The following is a 23281-nucleotide window of genomic DNA, read 5'->3' as shown; positions in this document are numbered from 1 at the left end:
ACACTTTTGACGTTCTGAAAAAATACAAAATAGATCAGGTGTTGCCAAAAGACCAGGGGACTAAGGATGGAATAGAATGTGAGTACAAAGGAATAGCATGAGGAAATTTTTTGGAAATGATGGAACCATTCTGTATCATGATTTTGGCAGTGGCTATAAAGTTCTGTGCATTAATCAAAACTCACAAGAGCTATATATACACCAAAAAGAATGAATTTTACTATGTGTTAATTTGAGTTTTTTAAAAAGTAAAATACAGTTCCCATGAATAAGATGAAAAGAAATAACATGGTAATATTAATATAAATAAAACAAAATAATTCCATAGGAGATAAAAACAACAACAACAACACAATCTGGTATAGAAGAAATCAGAACACAAGATGGAAAAATCTGCCAAAAAGACCTGTAGCTTCAGATGAAGCTTAAAAGCACATCAAATCAATTAAATGCTTGAATACAAAAATGATAAAATAACAGAATGATATAAAAAGATTGCAGAGCTGAGAAAAATAAAAACCAAAAGGCCCATTATAAAATAATTAAATTAGAAACTTTCAAAAAAGGGCAGAATCTACCCACCTCAGTATAACCAAATGTAATCCAATCAACCTCAGCATATCCAAATGCATGTAGGAATCATAGACAATAAGTAGGTTACAATTGAAAGAAAAATAATGAAATAACTGAAACCATAAAAAAGATAGGGAAGTCAAAGCCAATTCAATTACTGAACTCCAAGCAGTGACCACAACAAATGGAATGGAAAAAAATATTCAAACATACATTAGAAGAAAATGTCCCTGAAATAGGGAACTGAATCTGCCAAATGTGAATGGATCATATTTTGCTACTGAAGATTAAAAATTCAAATCAGGTTAAAGATACTCAGCTACAAGGGTACCTGGGTGGTGGAGTCAGTTGAGCGTCTGATTCTTGGTTTCAGCTCAAGTCATGATCTCAGAGTCATGAGATCAGGTCCCACATCAGCTCAGTCTTCTTGAGATTCTTTCTCCCACTCCCTTTCCCTCTCCCCCTCCCACTCATGCATACTCTTTCTCTAAGTAAATAAATAAATCTTTAAAAAAATTTTTTTAAACTTTAGCTACATACTATTTATAAGAGGCATACAAAAAATAAAAACAAAGATATAGCCGACAAAGCAAAACACAGAGAAACCAGGAATGGCAAATGACTCTGGTTTGCACTTTAGAAAGACATACCTACTGGGACACCTGGGTGACTCAGTGTTTGAGCCTCTGCCTGGCTCAGGATGTGACCCCGTGGTCCTGAGATCAAGTCCCCGCATTTGGCTCCCCACAGGGAGCCTGCTCCTCCCTCTGCCTGTGTCTCTGCCTCTCTCTCTCTCTGTCTCTCATGAATAAATATATAAAATCTTAAACATAAGTAAGAAAGGTATACCTACTTTATAGTAATTTTTAAAATTACCCCCAGAGTTTTCTTCTGTAAGTTTTAGTTTTGTTTTTTATATTTTGAAGCACTGAAACACCTGGAATTTACTGTAAGCTTTCCTGAAGCCTTTCTAGGAGAAGAGAAGTGGAATCTATACAGCGGGATTCCAGACTGCAGACTAATACGGGGAGGGAAAGTTGGAAAAGTTTAGAGAAAAAGAGGAGGAAGATGATTTCTCTTTAAGAAATCTTGAAACTAAACGATGACTAAAATCATAGGTTTGTTGCCTCTTCTACTTCGAAAGCTTCAAACTACACTCTTCGTTGAGTCTTGAAAGAATGTTCTCAACTAAGGAAGTCTCAGGGGTCATGAACTGGTAACTTTTCTGCTTATCTTCATTCCTTATTTGAAAACAAGAGTTTAGGCAGAGAATAATAAAGACCCAATCACTAATCTCTCTGTATCTGAATTCAAATTATTATTAGGTGTTATTATCTCTTTGTTGCTACTGTAAATGGGATTTCTCTTCTTAAGACTCTAACTGGTTGTTTACCTATAGTAGGGGGACAGCAAACTAAGGCTCATGGGCCAATCCATCCCACGGCTGCTTTGTAAATAAAATTTTATTAGAACTGCTTTCATGCTACAACAGGACAATTGGGTAACTGTGATAAAGACTGTATGGCCCACAAAGTCTAAAATATTTATCATCTGGCCCTTTAGCCAAAATATTTTCAAGTCTCTGATACATATGAAAGTTATTTATAATTTTGGGATAAAATTCACATGATAACCATATTAAAGTGTATAATTCAGTGGCATTTAATTCAATTCATAATGTGTAATCATTACCTCTAGTTCCAAAACATTTCATCATCCCAACTGGAAACTGTCCATTAAGCAATAACTCTCCATTCCTAATTCCCCCTCCCCAAGCTACTACTAACTTGCTTTCCGTCTCCATGGATTCACTTACTCTGGATATTGCATATAAGTGGAATCATATATGTGATCTTTTGTGTCTGGATTCTTTCACTTAGCATAATGCTTCAGACATTCCTCCATGTCGTAGTGAGACTCATTTCTTTTAATGGGTGAATGATATCCCATTGCATGGATATATTATATTTCATTTGTCTATTCATCAGTTGGCAGATATCTGGATTGTTATCATCTTTTGGTGATTGTGAACAGAGCTGCTACGAACAATCATGTACAAATTTTTGTTTCAATGACTGTTATTCATTTCTACTGGAATTCTTAAAAGTATAATTGCTGGGGGATCCCTGGGTGGCCCAGTGGTTTAGCACCTGCCTTTGGCCCAGGGCATGATCCTGGAGTCCTGGGATCGAGTATCACGTCAGGCTCCCGGCATGGAGCCTGCTTCTCCCTCCTCCCGTGTCTGCCTCTCTCTCTCTCTATGTCTATCATAAATAAATAAATCTTTTTTTTTAAAAAAAAAAAGTATAATTGCTGGGTCACATGGTAGTTGTAGTTACCAAACTTTTCCACAGTGGCTGTACCATTTTATACTCTAACCAGCAATGCATGAGAGTTCAGACTTCACATCTTCAACAATGCTTATTTTCCTTTAAAAATGTGTTTATTATAGCCATCCTAGCTAGTTGGTGCAAAATGGTATTACACTATGGTTTTGCTTTACATTCCCTAAAGACTAGTAACGCTCAATATCTTTTCATGTGCCTGTTGATCATGTTTGTATCATTTAATATAGATTTATTTTTAAATTCCAACAAACAAAATTTTAGAAGACAGTAACATCAATAGAAAAATGGGCAGGGGGCAGCCCTGGTGGCTCAGTGGTTTAGTGCCGCCTTCAGTCCAGGGCGTGATCCTGGAGACCCGGGATCAAGTCCCACATCAGGCTCCCTGCATGGAACCTGCTCCTCCCTCTGCCTATATCTCTGCCTCTCTCTCTCTCTCTGTGTGTGTCTCATGAATAAATAAATAAAAATTAAAAAAAAAAAAAAAAGAAAAATGGGCAGGGATGCCTAGGTGGCTCAGCGGTTGAGCATCTGCCTTAGGCCCAGGGCCTGATCCCAGGATCCAGTACTGAGTCCCACATCCGGCTCCCTGCGAGTAGCCTGCTTCTCCCTCTGCCTGTGTCTCTGCCTCTCTCTCTGTGTCTCTCTCATGAATGAATAAATGAATAAATAAATAAATAAATAAATAAATAAATGTTTAAAAAAAGAAAAATGGACAAGACTATTAAAAAGCAATTTACAGAAGAAAAAAAAAGGGATCCCTGGGTGGCTCAGCAGTTTAGCGCCTGCCTTTGACCCAGGGCGATCCCAGACTCCCTCTGCCTGTGTCTCTGCCTCTCTCTCTGTCTCTCATGAATAAATAAATAAAATCTATATAAATAAACCTTTAAAAAAAATCTCCAAAGCTAATATAACAAGAAATGTTCAAAACTATTAGTAACCACAAAAGGATATATTAAACACAGAGATCACTTTACATTTATTAGATTGGTAAATTTTAGAAAGCTGGATATTTTTTAAATGTTGGGATATAAGAATGTAAGAACACTCATTCATTGCTAGTGGGAATACAGACTGATTTGGCTATTTTGGACAAAGCAATTCAGCATTTCTTAGTCAAACCAAATAAAACCTATCTTATAACCCAGCAATTCCATTCATATGTATAAAGGTTCCAAAGAAATTCTTACACAGAATCATGTACAAGGATGTTCACTGCAACACAGTATGTGATGTCAGGAAATTGGAAATCAATAGGTAGCTATTCCTAAGATAACACGTAGGTAAAACCAGGTAAACATCTCATAAAGTACCATGCAGTTATAAGAAGCAGTGGATTAGTTGGGGCACCTGGGTTGCTCAATTGGTTGAGTGACTCGATTTCGTTTCAGGCCATGATCTCAGGGTAGTGAAATGGAGCCCTGCATCAGGCTCCATGCTCAGCAGGGAAGCTACTTGAGATTCTCTCTCTCCCTCTCCCTCTGCCCCTTCCAGCACCCTGCACCCTCTCCCTCACTTTCTCAAACTCTGTAAAATAAATAAATAAATCTTAAAAAAAAAAAAAAAAAGTAGAAGAAGAAGAAACCATGGATTAGAAGTATCAACATGAGGACACTTGGGTGGGTCAGTCAGTTAAGCGTCTGCCTTTGGCTCAGGTCATGATCCCAGGATCCTGGGATCAGCCCCACTTTGGACTCCCTACCCAGCAAAGTCTACTTCTCCCTCTCTACCCCTTCCACCACTCATGCTCTCCCTCACTCTCTCTGAAATAAGTAAAATCTTAAAAAAAAAAAAAAAAAAGAAAAAGAAAAGTACCAATATGAGTAGATCTTAAAATTTTGGTGCCTATGGAAAAAAGACAGAATAAGATACACAATGCAGTAACTTTTATGCGAATTTAAAAAGAAGTACACACAGGATAACAATACCTGTTTTGCAAAAACACAAATGCAAAAAGATAAACACATTAGAATATAAACAATATAACACACTATACAATTACTTTCTGAAAATAGCATAGACAAATATTAAGACATTTGTTTAAAAGGGGGAAGGGAAATTCTTTTTTTTTTTAAGATTTTTATTTATTTATTCATGAGAGACAGAGAGAGAGAGAGGCAGAGACACAGGCAGAGGGAGAAGCAGGCTCCATGCAGGGAGCCCGATGTGGGACTCGATCCCGGGACTCCAGGATCAGGCCCCGGGCCAAAGGCAGGCGCCAAACCGTTGAGCAAACCAGGGATCCCTGGGAAATTCAAATAGATAAATATAAACGAGAACTAAAGAAACTATAGAAAGAAAATAACTAAGAGAGAGACCTTATACATACCAATGATGATGATGTGTCTTGAATAGAAGGTTAGTTTAACCTCCTGCTCTTAAGGTTAAGAAAAATTGTACCTACATCATCACTGAGTTCTTTTATTATTAATAACCCTTTTTCAGTTAACTGGATATTTCATGTATATAACTGTCATGTAAAAACAGCAATAATTTTACCTTCTCTTCCAATTTTATGCCTCTTAGACTGCATTAGGTCCAGCACAATGATAATAGCAAGCATCTGTATCTTGTTTTCAATTCTATAAAAATTCTTCCAAAATTCACCCATTAAACATGATGCTAGCTTTTCAGCTGGTATTTTTATATAGCCATATCAAAAAACTTTGGGCGCCTGGGTTGCTCAGTTGGTTAAGTGTCCAACTCTTGATCTCAGCTCATGCCTTGATCTCAGGATCATAAATTCAAGCCAACACCTAGCATGGAGCCCACTTTTTAAATAACTAATTAATTAATTTAATTAATTAATTAAATATAACCTTCTATTTCTGTTTAGCACTAGTTTTTTTATTAAGAATGGATGTTGGGGGCATCTGGGTGGCTCAGTTGATAAAGCATACAACCCTTAATCTCAGGGTTGTTGAGTTCAAGCCCCATGTTAGGTATGAGCCTACTTAGGAAAAAAAAAAGGGAGAATGCTGAACTTTACCGAAAGTCTTCTTGGCATCTATGAAGATGCTCTTGTGATTTTTCTCTGCTCTGTTAGTATAGAGGTTTGTATCGATGCATTTCCAATATTGAATTATCCCTGAATTTTCAATATGCACATAGAATATATATTTTTAAATATGACTTTGTATTCTATTTGATAACTACATATATTTTATTCCTAAATAATATTGGACTGCAGATTCCTCTTCTTTTATTATGCTTAGAACAGTGCTTTTCATAGCACCAAAGTTACATACTCCTTAAAGTTCTGTAGAATCCAACTATGAAACCATCTAGGCCTAATGCTTTTTGTAAAAGTAACTCTGGCAATATTCTGTATTTCTTCTGTAAGAATTGGGGTTTCACAGCAATGTCCACCAACAGCCAAACTGTGGAAGGAGCCGAGGTGTCCATCGAAAGAGAAGGATAAAGAAGCTGTGGTCTATATATGCAATGGAGTATTACTCAGGCATTAGAAATGACAAACACCCACCATTTCTTCAACGTGGATGGAACTGGAGTATTATGCCGAGTAAACTAAGTCAATTGGAGAAGGACAAACATTATATGGTCTCATTCATTTGGGGAATATAAAACATAGTGAAAGGGAATAAAGGGGAAAGAGAGGAGAAAATGAGTGGGAAATATCAGAGAGGGTGACAGCACATGAGAGACACCTAACTCTGGGAAATGAACAAGGGGTAGTGGAAGGGGAGGTGGGTGGGGGGTTGGGGTGACTGGGTGACAGGCACTGAGGGGGGCACTTGACGGGATGAGCACTGAGTTATATTAGCAAATTGAACTCCAATAAAAAATGTTTTTTAAAAAAAGAATTGTGCTTTCAAAAGATCAGTAAAGCAGAAAAGCATCTGGCAATCTAACTAAAAAACAAAAAGGAGAAAAAAATACAAATACCTACATAGTAAATGTAAAAAGGGGACTAGAACAGCAATTCTGGTGATAATTAAAAGAAAAGAATGGGGCATAATCTTTAGCAATCCATATGAAAATGTAAGACTAGATTAAATGTAGACATCTTAGGAAAATATGAATTATTATTAAATTACCAAACTGACTGAAAAGAAAACTTGAGAAAATTAATAAACACCAACAGAATTGAAAAGTATAACAAGATAATCTAATTCAGGAGTTGTTTCACTGCAATAAACAGAAATCTACTCACACTAAGTCAAGCAAAAGAAAAAAGAGGTACTGGAAAAATACTGGAATATCTCACCAACCTGTGTTCACGGAGTACAGTCAAGCTAAGGATTCTACAACGTTAGGAATCCCTTATTCCTGCTCCTTTTTGAAACTGAATGGTTTCATTTGTTCCTTTCTACATGTGTGCCCCCCCCCCCTTTTTTTTTCCTCTTTCTACAATCACTTTTCTATGCTAAGATTCCTGGCTTTTTATGGCTGTTCAGTGTCAAGGCCCAATACCAACCACCTAGAGTCTCTGTGTGCCTCTTCAAAACTTCCAAATTCCAAATGGTACAGCTTGGGTCAGGTATCAACTCTAGATCCAATAAACTGTCCACAGGAGAAAGATGAAAAATAGAGTACAGAGTCATAAGCTACTAAAATAAAAGCTAAATTCATCCTTTCAATAAGCATTTTGACATGGGACAGTTTAATGTGTGAACTGTGCAGGTTCCCAGAGATAAATACAAAAAGAATCATTCTGCTCCCCAAACCCCAAACCCGAAAGACTTTATGGGTGAATTCTAGCAAACCTTTAAGGAACATAAAATCTCTGCTATTTATTCTGTTAGGGAGCATAGAAAGGATATAAAGTTACAATTTTATTTTACAAGGCTAACAAACAGGATCGCATCAGCACAAACCTAACAAAATTAACTCCCAAAGGAATGTCCAATGAATTACTTGCATCTTTTAAAAGAGATGCCAAAATTAACACATAAATATGCCACATATTTATATGCATTCATATTTTTTTGCATTCATATTTTTAAACTACTACCAATAGTATACTTCTTAGGAGTGATATTGTAGAGATCCTTTCTTCATATTATATGAATTATTTATAATTATTACATTCTTCATCAGAAAAACATTTTTGAAAATTAAATAGCCTAGAATTAGACCACAAAACTTTAAAAACTTACTGTATAGTGAAATAACAGTTCAGTAGGGATATTAGTAGTAGTCAAATGACCGACCACCATTTTGGAGGAAATCACCATCATATGTCAATATAAATTCTAGACAGAAAAAAGATTTTTATGTATAAAAAACATAAGTGTATTATAAAACCATATAGATATTTATTTTATTATTTTACTTTGTTTTTGTTTTTTTTCTGAGAGAGAGAAAGAGAATGTGCAAAAGCCAGGGAGAGAGAGAGGGGCAGTGGGAGAGGAAGAAAGAAAATCTTAAGCAGGCTCCACTCGGGGCTTGATCTCAAGACCCTGAGATCATAACCTGAGCTGAAACCAAGCACATTCTCCAGCATGTATACACTATACAATAATTTAATATTAAATCATTAAATTTATAGCCTTTTAATTCCTGCTGGCCATTATCACTTGAAACAGCAAAAATTAAAGACACTACAAATGTCTTTAAGATATTTAGTTTGTTGTTATGGTTGCTACTGAGAGGTAAAGATGGAATAAGATAAAAATGACAATGGGACACCTCGGTGGCTCAGTGGTTGAGAACATGCCTTTGGCCCAGGGCGTGATCCTGGAGTCCCAGGATGGAGTCCCAAATCAGGCTCCCTGCTTGGAGCCTGCTTCTCTCTCTGTGTCTCTGCCTCTCTCTCTCTGTCTCTCATGAATAAATAATATCTTTAAAAAAAAAAGATAAAAATGGCAAAAGTAGCTAGAGTCAATAGAATCCCTTTTTTAAAATAGCATTTTTCCTTCTTTTATCTCTAGGAAACCCTAATACCCAATTAAAACAAATAAGCAATCCAAAACAAAAATATGTGAGAGTTTTAAAATGCCAAATCTTAAAATAAAATGTCAGACTTAAAAACCTGTAGTTACATCTTTAATAATACTAATAATTATTTTTCCTATTACCATCAAAGAAATCATAAATCTCTCTAAATCCTCTGTAAAACAGAACCCAACACTGACTGATGGCCAAGGCTAATTTCAGCTTGAGAAAAGCAAGCTATCACTTTCTAGTACATCTGATTCCTGTTTTAATCAGTTAAAGTTCTAGGCATATCAAGAGTCAAACCTGCTTATGTCAGTTGAACTTAACTATAATCATGTAATTAAATTTTGTATGTACTGATTAAATGAATGTAGAAAGAAAGCAGTTTTTTTTTGTCAACTCACTATGCTGTACACCTGAAATTAACGTAACCCTTATGTTAACTATACTTCAATTTTCTTTTTTAAGATTTTATTTATTTATTCATGAGAGACAGAGAGAAAGAGAGAGAGGCAGAGGGAGAAGCCGGCTCCACGCAGGAAGCCCAATGTGGGACTCGATCCCAGGTCCCCAGGATCAGGCCCTGGGCTGAAGGCGGCACTAAACTGCTGAGCCACTGGGGCTGCCCTATACTTCAACTTTTTTAAAAAAGTTGTTTTATTGAAAACTAAATTGAATACTTCAAAATGGCTTGATAATAGGTGAATCACTAAAAATGTTTCTAATTTATAACAAATCATAAGAAAAAATGTACTAAAGAAATGTTGTACTCAAGTTTGCTTCACAGGGGTCTTTAAGGTTTTAAGCAACTTTAAAAAAAAATAGGCCATATCAGACTATGGGTGTAATTTATGACAGCCAACATGAAACTCCATCAATAAAATCAGCAGAACAATATTCACTTATACACTCAACCCCCAAGTACATGTGGAACATCTATGTTAACTTTTTGGTCTTAGAACCTTTTATATTCTTTAAAATTACTGAATAATCTCAAAGAGCGCTATCTTATAGGTAATATCTACCAATTATTTACGTGAGAAATTAAAGCTGAGAAAACTAAAACCCAAGACTACACCAGCACACATTCCATTAGCCATGGCTGCAATAATGTCACTACTTATCATGTAGCTTCTAGAAAACTTAGGGTATACACATGGGAGCAACAGTTTCAAAAATTAAATAATGTCAATATTATTATGAAGACAGTTTTGGCTTAACTAAAAGTATCTCAGGAGCCCATAAGCATCTCTGCACCAACAACTAAGAACCACTATTATAGGGCTGAAGAGCCAATAATGAATAATGAGGAAGCAACAATGAATTAATCCCTCTTTTGTGTAATCTGCTAAAGGAGTAATTAAATACATAATTTCAGGTAGTTACAGATGCCATGGAAAATAAAACAGGGCAAGGAGACATAAAGGGAAAAGTGGGAAGTATATAGAAGTAGAGACAACTACTTTACATAGGATGGTCAGAAAAAGTCCCTCTGAGAAAGTCTATTGAGGAGATGAGCCCTGCCAAGGTCTGACATAATATTCCAGGTAGAGAAGCAGAAAATACAAATACCGTGGAAGCGATGGGAAGATGCTGACCACAGAAATGGCCTGATCTGATCAAGGTTTTTAAAATATTCCTCTGGCTTCCACGTGGAACAGACTGGGAAGGCAGGTATAAAAATGAAGTAGAAGTTAGGAGGCTATTGCAATGTTCTGGAAAAAAAAATATTGGTGACTTCGATAGTATGACAGCAATGAAAGGGTGAGATTTGAAAGGGTAAGAAAGTTATTTTTAAGGAAAAGCCATGATAATTGCCAAAGGACTAGACATGAGGTTCTGAGGGAAAAAAGAAATGAAAAAAAGATGGCTCCTGGGTATTTTCAGAGAACCAACGTCAATGTTGTCATTTACTGAGAAACCATGGTAGGTGAGGAAGATGGAGGCAAAACCAAGTGGAAGACACTTATTTGGAATCCGAATAAAAACACTGGATATGGGGATGTGGAGCTCAAGACAGAGGTCAGGGCAGGAAACACATGATAGCAAATCATGAGGTATTCAAGTTTGTGACTAAATGAGACCACCTAAGGAATGAATATGGATAAAGAAGTGAGCAGAATTGAGATCTGGAATTTTGTCTTACATCAAAAGCTGTCAAATTAACATACACTTATGTATGTTCTTCTTTATGTTTGCCTTTTTCAGATAACTAATTGCTGGTTCCAATGGTATCAGATATTAGAGCTTTTTTGGTACTTTCTTTTTCTTATCAGGATATTGACTCAAGAATCTCTGGAACTCTGGAGATCCCTGGGTGGCTCAGCGGTTTGGCACCTGCCTTTGGCCCAGGGTGCTGTCCTGGAGTCCTGGGATCGAGTCCCGCGTCGGGCTCACGGCATGGAGCCTGTTTCTCCCTCCTCCTGTGTTGTCTCTGCCTCTCTCTCTCTATGTCGATCATAAATAAATAAATAAGTCTTTAAAAAAAAAATCTCTGGAACTCCTCTTAAACCAGTATTTCACTCCCTCCTTCCTCTTACCCACTCCCCCTTCGCACACACACACTAATCACCTCTACTACTTTCTCCCTCTCCTTCTACTAGGGTTGTCTCCTCTGTGCTCCCAAAATCTGCATATTTTTTAAGAGGTCCTATTTAACATTCTATATTCTAATCATCTGTCCTTTAATGGTGTGAAAGTTTCTCTATGAGCAGGAACATTGACTTTCATCTTTGTACCCCCAGTGCCTTGCAAAACAGGCTCTTAATGAATGTTTCCTAAATCAATCAAATGAAGGGCAAGTGACCTACCCAAAATCAGTACCACTGCTACTCAGTAGGTAAATAAGGATTAGAATCTAAAGAGCCAGGTAGCCCGGGGGGCCCAGCGGTTTAGCGTCCGCCTTCAGCCCAGGGCGTGACCTTGGAGACCCGGGATCGAGTCCCGTGTGGAACTCCCTGCGAGGAGCCTTCTTCTCTCTGCCTGTGTCTCTGCGTCTCTCTCTGTGTCTCTCATGAATAAATAAATAAAATCTTAAAAAAAAAAACAAAGAATCTAAAGAGCCAGATAATTCTAAACTCACTTCAGTCTGTCATTCAAAGAACTCTACAGTGGGGCCTCACATTTTATTTTATATATCTTATTTCGTATTTATCACCCTGTCTTGACTAGAAGTCTGGTGATGTGCCCAGAATTCACTTTCCTCAGCCTGTCCAGAATCTGTGCAACCAACTTATGTCTTACCTCTCCCATAAAAACTCATCAATCCCTCAATCGTGACTCTCCTAAAATTATTAAATGAATATGGCAGAGATTTTACTTAACTCATAATGAATGAACCAATAAGATGTTAAAACTCGTTAAAATGAGAATCTGCCATACAGAGAGTTACACTGCTCATGCTACAAAATTCATTTGAATGACATGAACAGAAATAATTTGCATTGCTATGGACAGGAAACATTTGTTATCAGTTTTCTAATTCTTAACTTTTTAAAATATTTTTATTTCAAGTGTAATTAAACACAGTGTTATATTAGCTTCGGGTGTACAATGTAATGATTCAACAATCCTGTAAATTTCTCAGTGCTCATCAAGGTAAGTGTACTTTTAATTCCCTTGACCTATTTCACCCACTTCCACACCCACCCCCTCTGGTAACCACCAGTTTGTTCTCTGTATTTGAGTCTCTTTTTTGTTGGACACTTTTTTCTTTGTTCGTTTCTGAAATTCCACATGAGTGAAATCATATGGTATCATACCTGACTTATCTGACTTATGGACTTATCTTGGTCCACCCAAGATGTTGCAAATGGCAAGATTTCATTCTTTTTTATGGCTGAGTAAAATCATATGGTATCATACCTGACTTATTTGACTTATTGGACTTATCTTGGTCCACCCAAGATGTTGCAAATGGCAAGATTTCATTCTTTTTTATGGCTGAGTAAAATTCCACTTTTTTTCCACATCTCCTTTACCCATTTATCTTATCAAGAGACACATGAGTTGCTTCCAAATCTTGGCTATGGTAAATAATGGTGCAACAAACACAGAGGTACATACATCTCTTTGAATCAGTGTTTTCGTTTTCTTTGGATACATATCCAGTAGTGGAATTGCTGGATCATCTGGATTTCTATTTTTAATTTTTTGAAGAATCTCCATACTGTTTTCCACAGTGGCTGCACCAATTTGCATTCCCACCAATAGTGCACAATGTTCTCTGTATTTGAGTCTCTTCTTTGTATTTGAGTCCCGTTTTTAATTATAGCCATTATGACAGGTGTGAGGTATCATGCTGTGGTTTTGATTTTCATTTTCATGACTAGTGATGTTGAGCATCTTTTCATGTGCCTGTTGGTTATCTGTATGACCAACTATCTATTCAGGTCCTCTGACCATTTTTTAGTCAAATTGTTTTGTTTTTTAGTGTTGAGTTATATAAGTTCTTCACAAATTTGGGTATTAACCCTTTATCAGGGATCCCTGGGTGGCACAGCGGTATGGCGCCTGCCTTTGGCCCAGGGCGCGATCCTGGAGACCCGGGATCGAGTCCCACGTTGGGCTCCCGGTGCATGGAGCCTGCTTCTCCCTCTGCCTGTGTCTCTGCCTCTCTCTCTCTTTCTGTGTGACTATCATAAATAAATAAAAAAAAAATAAAAAATTAAAAAAAAAAACCCTTTATCAGGTATATTACCTGCAAACATCTTCCATTCACTAGGCTGCCTTTTTGTTTTGTGTATGGTTTCCTTCACTGTGCAAAAATTTTTATTTTGGTGTAGTCCCAAAAGTTTAGTTTTGGGTTTGTTTCTCTGGCCTGAAGAGACATCCAGAAAAATGTTTCTACAGCTGATGTCAAAGAAATTACTGTTTTCTTCCAGGAATTTTATGGTTTCAGGTCTCACAGTTAGGTCTTTAATCCATTTTGAGTTTCTTTTTGTGTATGATGTATGAAAGTAGCCCAGTTTCATTCTTTTTCATGTAGCTGTTCAGTTGTCCCACCACCATAACTTTTTTTTTCCAGAGTTAGAATTTAGTGATTTAACGGTTGCATATAACACTCTGCTCATTTTGTCAAGTGCTTTCCTTAATGCTCATCACCCAGTTACCCGCCCCCACCTATGTCCCCCCTAGCAACCCTGTTTCTTTTTTTTTCTTTTAAAAGATTTATGTATTTATGCATGAGAGAGAAAGAGAGAGCGCGCGAGCCAGAGACATAGGCAGAGAGAAGCAGGCTCTTTGCAAGAACCCGATACAGGACTCGATTCCGGATCCCAGGATCACAATCTGAGTGGAAGGCAGCCGCCCAACCGCTGAGCCACCCAGGAGTCCCCTGTTTCCTATAGTTAAGAGTCTCTTATGGTTTATCTCCCTCTCTGATTGTCTTATTTTTTTTCCTTCCCCTCCCCCATGTTCATGTTTTTTTTGTTTTGTTTTGTTTTGTTTCTTAAATTCTTCCATATGAGTGAAACCATAGATTTGTCTTTAACTTATTTCACTCAGCATAATACCCTCTACTTCCATCCACATCATTGCAAATGGCCAAGATTTCATTCTTTTTGATGGCTACTATTCCATTGTGTAGTATATATGTGTGCGTACACACAGACACACACACACACACACCACATCTTCTTTATCCATTCATTTGTTGATGGACATCTGGGCTCTTTTCATAGTTTGGCTATTGCAGACATTAATGCTATGAACATTGGGGTGCATGTGTCCCCTTGAATCACTATGTTTGTATCCTTTGGATAAATACCTATTAGTGCAATTGCTGGGTCGTAGGGTAGCACTATTTTTTTTAACTTTTTGAGGAACCTCCACACTGTTTTCCAGAGTAGCTGTATTTTGCATTCCTACCAGCAGTGTAAGAGAGTTCTCCTTTCTCCATAACCTCACCAATATCTGTTGTTTCCTTAGTTTGGCCATTTTGACTGGCCAGCTCCATAATTTTTATCTACACTTTGTCTTTGATCTCTTTTTACAGAGCTATAAAGCAGTCTAGACAATCAAGGACAAAAGTACATATCCCTAAATTAGAATAATACAATTTCTGGAGGGTCCTCTATATCCTGGAGGGTCCACTGCCCAGCATTCAAGACACAAAGTTATTTCTTCCATCTGTTTCCAAGTCACTGATTATTTTTCCCACATAACTGTCAAAACTCATCCTAACCTGCCTTCTTCAGCACAATGAAGAAAAAGTCTTGCCACCTTTGATTTCCATGATGCAGTACTTGGCAGGCTTCTCTTTCTACCTCTTTGATTATTCTCAGTCTCCTTCACCAGTTTCTATTCATCTTATAGAAACCACCAAGATTTTGATGCATCTTACTTTATCCAATATCATCAGTCATGTTTTACCTATTATGTAGGAATTATTATTCCCATATCCACAGTTCTAATGTCTATAATCTCCAAACGTGAACTTCTATTTTTTCCATTTCTCATGTTGATATCTTAGCAGTACCTCAAATTCAGCAATGACCTAAACCAAACTCATTCTTTTCCTCATCGAAATATGGTCTAATCCTGTGTTCTAACTTAATGGCTAATTGTCAAAGAGGCACACAAAGCATGAGAATCTCCCATTCTACTGCCTCTCTGAAACTGCCTTTTTTAGACAGTCACCTAAAGTGTCCATCACACCTCTACAATCACTCTCTTGAAGTTCTCCTTCCTTATAGACTTTTCTCTAATTGAAGCCTACATTATCTTTCAATGGACTACTGATAAAGCCTCCACACTGCTCTACCAGCTCTTTCCTCTATAATTTATTCAGCTGCCAAAGTTACATTTCTTCAAACAGGAGTCAACATTTTTCTGACTTAGTCCCACCTTCTGATCTGAGTTCTTACATAATAGGTATCTATCGTTTTAGGACATCCACCTACTTTCTACTCATTCTACTTCAGTTACTTCAGTCCAGTTGAGTTGATTCCACCCATGAGGCACACAATTGCAGCTCACAGAAATGTTTACAATGACTGGTTCATAAATTGGTCATAGGAGAGACACTGAAGTGCCACATACTTTTGCTAAAACTTCTAGGGCAGAGGCATATGCTTTTACTTCCATAACTACTATTGTTATTGATATATTTCACCACCAGAGGACAGCCAGAAAAGCCAAACCATATAAGTGAAGTTTGGAGATGCAAAGCAGGAAATCTGGTCCTGGAGACATCTTCTGAGGCGTAGCACCAATCCATGTCTGAAGCCACTTTCTCTTGGACTGTTCAGTTACATCTGCCAATAAGCTAGCTCTCTCTGCTTAAGCCTGTTTGAGTCAGACAAAACCATCCAGAATACTAAACCAACAGAGTACTATATAATACCTCCTGTTCTTTCATGCACCATAGGATTCAGTTATACTAACAACTATACCAGTAGCAGAATACTGTGCATTCCCTCATGTTATTTCCTTAGGCTGAAATTTTATTCCCTCAGCCTGGATGGAATTCCTTCCATCTATCCTGTGATTATTCAGATTCATCTTATACTTCAAGGCTCAGCTCAAATGCCTCAATGAAGCAATCCTCTAAGGCTGGAAAAAGAAGCAAAGGACTAGATTATACAAGGATTTTATAGTATGTTATGGTTTTTGAACTTTAACCTAAAGGTAAAGAAATGTCACTGAAGGATTTTTAAGAGTAAAGGACATAAACAGATTTGCAATTTTAAAGGATCACTCTGGTAGCCCTACAGAGAATGAATTAGAGAAGGGGAAGGGGAACAATGATTCATAAACTACTCAAATAATCCAGGCAAAAAAGTTGGCGGTATGTGCTAAAGTGACAGTGGAGACAGAAGAATGTATTTCTATGATTATTTTATTTCTGAATAAATCCTTCTTTATATTGTAAATTCTCTGAGGGCAGAGAAATTATCTATTGACTTCCATTTACCCACAGAAATTAACAAAGTGACTGGCACACAGTAGGAACTCAAGTATTTTCTGAATAAATTTAAATATAATTGACAATCTAATCTGTCAGTTGAACAACTGGGCAAATGGTAGTATTTTATATATGAAGATAAGACACAGAGGAGGGATCCCTGGGTGGCTCAGCGGTTTGGCGCCTGCCTTTGGCCCAGGGCGCGATCCTGGAGACCCGGGATCGAATCCCACGTCGGGCTCCCGGTGCATGGAGCCTGCTTCTCCCTCTGCCTGTGACTCTGCCTCTGTCTCTCTCTCTCTCTCTCTCTCTCTCTCTGTGACTATCATAAATAAATAAAAATTAAAAAAAAAAAAAGACACAGAGGAAAAGTCAGTTTGGTTTTGAGATAGAGATAATGGAGATGATCTCTGTGGTTTTTAATTTTTTTTAGAGAGGAGAAGGAGGGAGGTGAAGACGGGGAGGGAGAGACAGAATTTCAAGCAGGCTCCATGCCTAGCACGGAGCCTGACACAGGGCTCCATCTCACAATCCTGAGATCATGACCTAAGCCAAAATCAAGAGTCAAGATGCTTAACTGACTGAGCTACCCAGGTGCCCCAATGGTCTCTGTTTTGAACAAGTTGAGTTTAAGGTAATACAATACATTCAAATAGGCAGGAAATTCATATATAATGGATGCACATCTGGAGATCAGGAGATATGAGCTGAAGATGATTTGTGAATTCTGGGTAAACAGTAACTGTCATTCATTCATTCGTTCATTCATTCATTCATTTATGAGAGACACACACAGAGAGAGAGCCAGAGGCAGATGCTTTAAGCACTGAGCCACCCAGGCATCCCGTAACTTACTTTTTGAAGAGAGATGAGACTGCCTAAGAATGTACAATGAAAAAAGAGTGGAGATCACAGACCTAAGAGGCATTTAAGGGCTGAACAGAAAAAGAGAAATCAAGGAAGAACACTAATAGCTTTGGCAGAAAAACAGGGCAGGGTCCTCTAACCAGTGCAAAGGGGGAGGAGGTGTAAAATGTGGTCAAAAGTGCCAAACACAGTAAAAGGTCAAGGAATGAAACATTTTAAAATATCCTTTGGTTGAAAAATGTTTTGGTGGAGTAGATGAAGTGGAACCCAGACTAGGAGTGGATCGAAGGTTGAATAGAAGATAAAGAAATGAAGTTAGCCAATATTAAATATCTTGTTCATGAAGTTTGGCTATAAAGGAACTGAAAAACATAGTTGCAGGAAAGAAACATACTCAAGGGTAGGTTTTGTTCCTCTATTGGTTTTCTTGTTCTTACAGAACCCCGACTTAAACATCTATATATGCTGACTGGAAGCAAACCAAAAAGAGGTTAAAGAAATGATAAGAAAATAAATTATCAAAAATGAGAGTCATGGGGCACCTCTCATGGGTGTCTCAGTCGGTTAAGCATCTGCCTTCAGCTCAGGTCATGATCTCAGGTTCCTGGGATGGAGCCCCACATCAGGCTCCCTGCTCAGCAGAGAGCCTGCTTCTCCCTCTCCAACTCCCTCTGTTTATGTGCAAACACGCATGCTCTGTCAAATAAAATCTTAAAAAAAAAAACAAGAGTCACAATATGTGTATGTGTGTGGGACACCTGGGTGTCTCAGCAGTTGAGCGCCTGCCTGCCTTCAGCCCAGGGCATAATCCTGGAGTCCCAGGACTGAGTCCCACATCAGGCTCCCTGCACGGAGTCTGTTTCTCCCACTGCCTATGTTTCTGCCTCTCTCACTTTCTGTGTCTCTCATGAATAAATAAATAAAATCTTTAAAAAATATATGTGTATGTGTGTATATCAAAGCATCATACTATACACCTTGAATATATACAATTTTTGTCAACTATACCTCAATAAAGTTGTAAAAAATATAAGCAGTTTAAAATGGGGTATAGCTGGAGACTAGTTTTGAATAGGGAAAGCAATGTTTCTTCTACCAAAATTAGACAGTAGAAGGAAAGAATGGGTATGTGGGTATGTTTATAGATTTGGACGGAAAATTAAGAGAATCTACATGTGATAACGTCAATTGTATTTTAAACATGTTGAAGTTTAAATGTCAAAGATAATCCCCTCACTGAAAATTATTTCTCTGAATTTTAAGATACACATTAGCATCAAAGTTAAATGAAGCAACTGTCATACTCCTAAACCCTAGACTTAACAAAGAAAATTTTTAAAATATTTAGCAAATGCCTACTTTGTATGGGACACTATATTAGAAACTATAGAGAATACAGAGAGAGCTCTCCCCCGTAAATATCCGTACAGCCTTTTACCTCCCTTTCTTTAGGTCTCTGTTCTCACATTCTGCTTTATTTCTCTCCATTACACTTACTACCACCTGACATATTATATTTGTTTTACTGCCTCTTCATCCTCCTGTACTAAAAGGACCTCAAGGGCAGGGACTTTTTCTTATTCACTATTTTATCTCCATCACCAAAATAGTGCCTACCATAAACATGAATGAAAAATAAATTTTTGGTTGATGAAATGGTACCTTCTCTTCAGGAAAAAGAGTTGCAATCTGTTAAACGAAGGAAAAAAGAATATATGAGGACTATATCAATATTTACAAATTAAAGAAGTATTTACTTATTTTTAATGATATTTGATGGTGATATGGGAAGCAATATCAAAAAATGGCCTAAAAGTTCACAAGACTGTAAAACATCCCAGACAACATGATAAAAAAGATTATTATGGAAAAGGTGGCATGTGGACTGGACCTTAAAGGAGTGGGTAGATTTTTTTTTTATGTGTACAATCCAATATTTTCTTAGTATATTCAAAGAGTTGTGCAACTATCACCTTCTAGAACATTTTCATCACCTCACAAAGAAACCCTGTGCTCCTTAGCTACAACCTCTCGGCTCGCCCAACCTGCCTAGCCCTAAGAAGCCACTAATCTACTTTCTGTCTCTACATATCTGCACATATTCTAGACATTTCATATAAATATAATCAAATAATTTGTGGAATTTTGTGCCTGGCTTCTTCACTCAGCATAATGTTTTTAAGCTTCATCCACGTTGTAGCATGTATCAGTACTTCATTTCTTTTTATGATTGAATATTTGCATATAAGTTTTTGTGTAGTATAAGTCTAAAAAGAGATAAGGAAAGAATTGAAATTCTTTTAAGTAGGCTCTATACCCAAAGTGCAGTGTGAACTCACAACCCTGAAATCAAGAGTGGCATATTCTACAGGACGCCTGAGTGGCTCAGCAGTTGAGCATCTGCCTTCAGCTCAGGGCATGATCCCCGGAGTCCAGGGACTGAGTTCCACATCGGGCTCCCTGTGAGGACCCTGCTTCTCCCTCTGCCTATGTCTCTGCTTCTCTCTGTGTCTCTCATGAATAAACAAACAAAATATTTAAAAAAAAAAAAAAAAAAGGTGGCATACTCTACTGACTGAGCCATAACTGAAATATTTTAAATCATTTAATCCTAAATATGGGGCAGCCCCGGTGGCCCAGCGGTTTAGCGCCGCCTTCAGCCCAGGGTGTGATCTTGGGGACCCAGGATCGAGTCCCACGTCGGGCTCCCTGCATGGAGCCTGCTTCTCCCTCTGCCTGTGTCTCTGCCTCTCTCTCTCTCTGTCTGTCATGAATAATAAATAAAATCTTTAAAAATAATAATAATAAAAATTAAAATTAAAAAAAATCCTAAATATGCCAAATTCAAGATACTGTTTTCACTGATAAGGCAAAGTGAATTTTCATAAAGCTTAATTTATTCAAGTCAAAGGATTATCCTTTATTTTCCAATAATGTGCTTCAAACTTTCTTTTTAAATGTTAAAGCATCCTTTTTAAATGAAATGATGGCAATATTAAAAGGTAATTCTGGAGGGCACCTGGGTGGCTCAGTCAGTTGGGCAACCTACTCTTGATCTCAGCTCAGGTCTTCATCTTAAGGTTGTGGTGGGTTCAAGCCTTACACTGGGCTCCATGCTGGGCATGGAACCTACTTAAAAAAAAAAAAAAAAAAAAGTTTTGTTAACTTACTTAGGCAAAATAAATTTTATTAAATCAAATCCAAAAATCTAGGAAATGCTGCTGACTGAAGGAAATGGCAGAAGGAAATATGATAGAAACCACCAGATAGCCTGAATGCCAAGTAAGGAGATTGCCCATTATACTATGGTAAATAAAGAAATAAATAAAATTGTTTAAGTATAAAATTACTGACTCCTGGATGTCACTTCATTCAATAAACAGTAACTGAGCTATAAGTATATGAAAAGCACTGAATTTGGTGCTATGAGAACAGACTAAATAAAATTCTATCCCTACCTTTTTATAACTTAGCCTCTAGAAGAAAAAAAGTCTATTCATTATTTCCATCTTTACGCATCTTTTAGAAAGACCAATATTTAATAGTTAAAAATAATCTTTTAAAAAGGAAAATATGAGAGAAAAAAAAGAAAATATAGGACTATTCCTACTATGCTTACAAGTTATATTTCATTCATTTGACAGTGTGAGTTGCTGGGTGTACAAAGATAAGCAACATATAATCCCCATGCTACAGAAGCTTAAAGTCTAGATTTTATAAACTTATCAAATACTCTAGAAGAAATTGACTGCAAACATTTAATTAGATATTACTCATCTAGGGCTTTCAATTTAGTAGCAAATAACAAAAAAAAAGCACTTACTACTATCAGTCACATTTTAAGCATTTTACATTTGTTAACTAATCTAATCCTCTTTAACAATTTTATGAAAAGGGAATTATTACTCTATTTTTAAAGATACTGTTAATACACTAAAATATATTACATTTATCTTTTCTCAGAATTTGCATTAATGACATCAATTCTGCTAATGAATGCTTTTATATACAGTTATTATATCATTTCCATAAGCACAGAAATATACTGCAATTTCTCCAATCTTTAAAAAAAAAAAAAAGTCCTCTCGAGTTCACATCCCAATCCAGGAACCATCATTTTTCTGATCCTCTTACAGCAAAACTCCCTTAAAAGGGCTGAACTGTCCCCCAAATTCTCTCTTCTCAGTCTCTCTTTGGCATTCCAGAAACTACTGAAACCACTCCAGTCAAGACTATAAATGGCTTCAAAATCCTAAATACGATTTTTAGTTTTTAGTCTTCATCTTACTTGACCTATCAGCAACTCCTGACATAGGTAAAGCACACTGTTGGAAACATTTTCTTTACTTGGCCTCTAAGACACCAAAACTCTTCTGGGTTTTCTTCTTATCTTACTAGATATTCCTTCTCAATTTCCTATGCTAATTCTTCCACAGCTCCACAATTTCTATACATTAGAGTACTGAAGACTCAGTCCTTGGACCTACTCTGTTTTCTATCTACATTCACTTCCTTATGTTCTCATACAGTCTCATGGCTCCACTAGAATTTAACTTTAACAGGGTAGGGATTTTTTAGCTATTTTTGTTAACGCTGAATGCCCTAAAACAATGCCTGGCATGTGGTAGGTGCATGATAATATTTGTTCAATGAATGGATGAACGAATAAATGGCTTTAAATGGTATCTACAAACTGATAACCTTCCAATTTATATGTCCTGCCTGGAACTCTGTCCTGAGCACCCAATATATCCAACTGCCAATCTGCCATCTCTACGGGGATGTGTAATAAACATCTCAAACTTAATCAAGTCCTAAAGAGAACTCTAATCACCCTCCCACTGGCTTCTGCAAACAACTTCACTTAACTCTAGGTCCTCAAACCAACAATTTTGAAATAATTTCCTAATCCCTTCTCTTTCTTTAATACCACATACTCAATCTGCTAACACTGCGGATTCTCACTTCCAAAATATGCCCAGCATTTGACTACTCACCACATCCACCACTATCACTATGGTTCAAGCGGCTATCATCTCTCACCTGGATGAATGCAACAGCCTCCTGTTTCTTGTCCACCTTCCTCCCCCCCCCCCCCATTCACAACTATGATCAGAGAAATTTTTTCAAACTACTATATACTTGACTTTCTGAGACATGTGCTCGAAAAGGGCAAGCATTTTTGTCTGTTTCATTCCCTGCTACCTCCCTGGTGTTTAAAGCAGTGCCTGGTAGACAGTAGTGATCAATAACCTATCTGTAGGGCAGCCCCGATGGCTCAGCGGTTTAGCGCCGCCTTCAGCCCAGGGCGTAATCCTGGAGTCCTGGGATCGATTCCCACGTTAGGCTCCATGCATGGAGCCTGCTTCTCCCTCTGCCTATGTCTCTGCCTCTCTCTCTCACTCTCTTTCTGGGTCTCTCATGAATAAATAATAAAATCTTAAAAAAAAAAAAAAAAAAAAAAACCCTATCTGTAAAACAAACGCTTTCATTTCCACCAGGGGGCCTAAAAATCATCCAGCCTGGGATTTCAGGAAAAGATCATAAAGCTTGTCGGAAGATTTTTTTTTTCAGTGCTCTAATCCCTAGAAGGCTTTATACTTTGCCTAGAAAGAAAAACTGTGCTTTGTCTCGTCAACCACAAGGAGGAGTTGAGAGGAACAGCTGAGCAAAGAGAAACCAGATGTTT

At 37.4% G+C, this 23281-nt stretch overlaps 1 protein-coding gene across 2 annotated transcripts in view; it reads right to left on the bottom strand.

Moving 5' to 3' along the window:
* CRY1 (cryptochrome circadian regulator 1) overlaps positions 1-23281 on the bottom strand; it is a 98804-nt gene that overhangs the window by 74007 nt on the left and 1516 nt on the right. The gene's annotated exons all lie outside the window — the stretch shown is intronic.

The sequence above is a fragment of the Vulpes lagopus genome, chromosome 5 (assembly GCF_018345385.1).
Source record: "Vulpes lagopus strain Blue_001 chromosome 5, ASM1834538v1, whole genome shotgun sequence".
Lineage (NCBI taxonomy): Eukaryota > Metazoa > Chordata > Mammalia > Carnivora > Canidae > Vulpes > Vulpes lagopus.
Note: the sequence above shows the minus strand (reverse complement) of the source record. Positions and strands in the feature narration are given on the sequence as shown.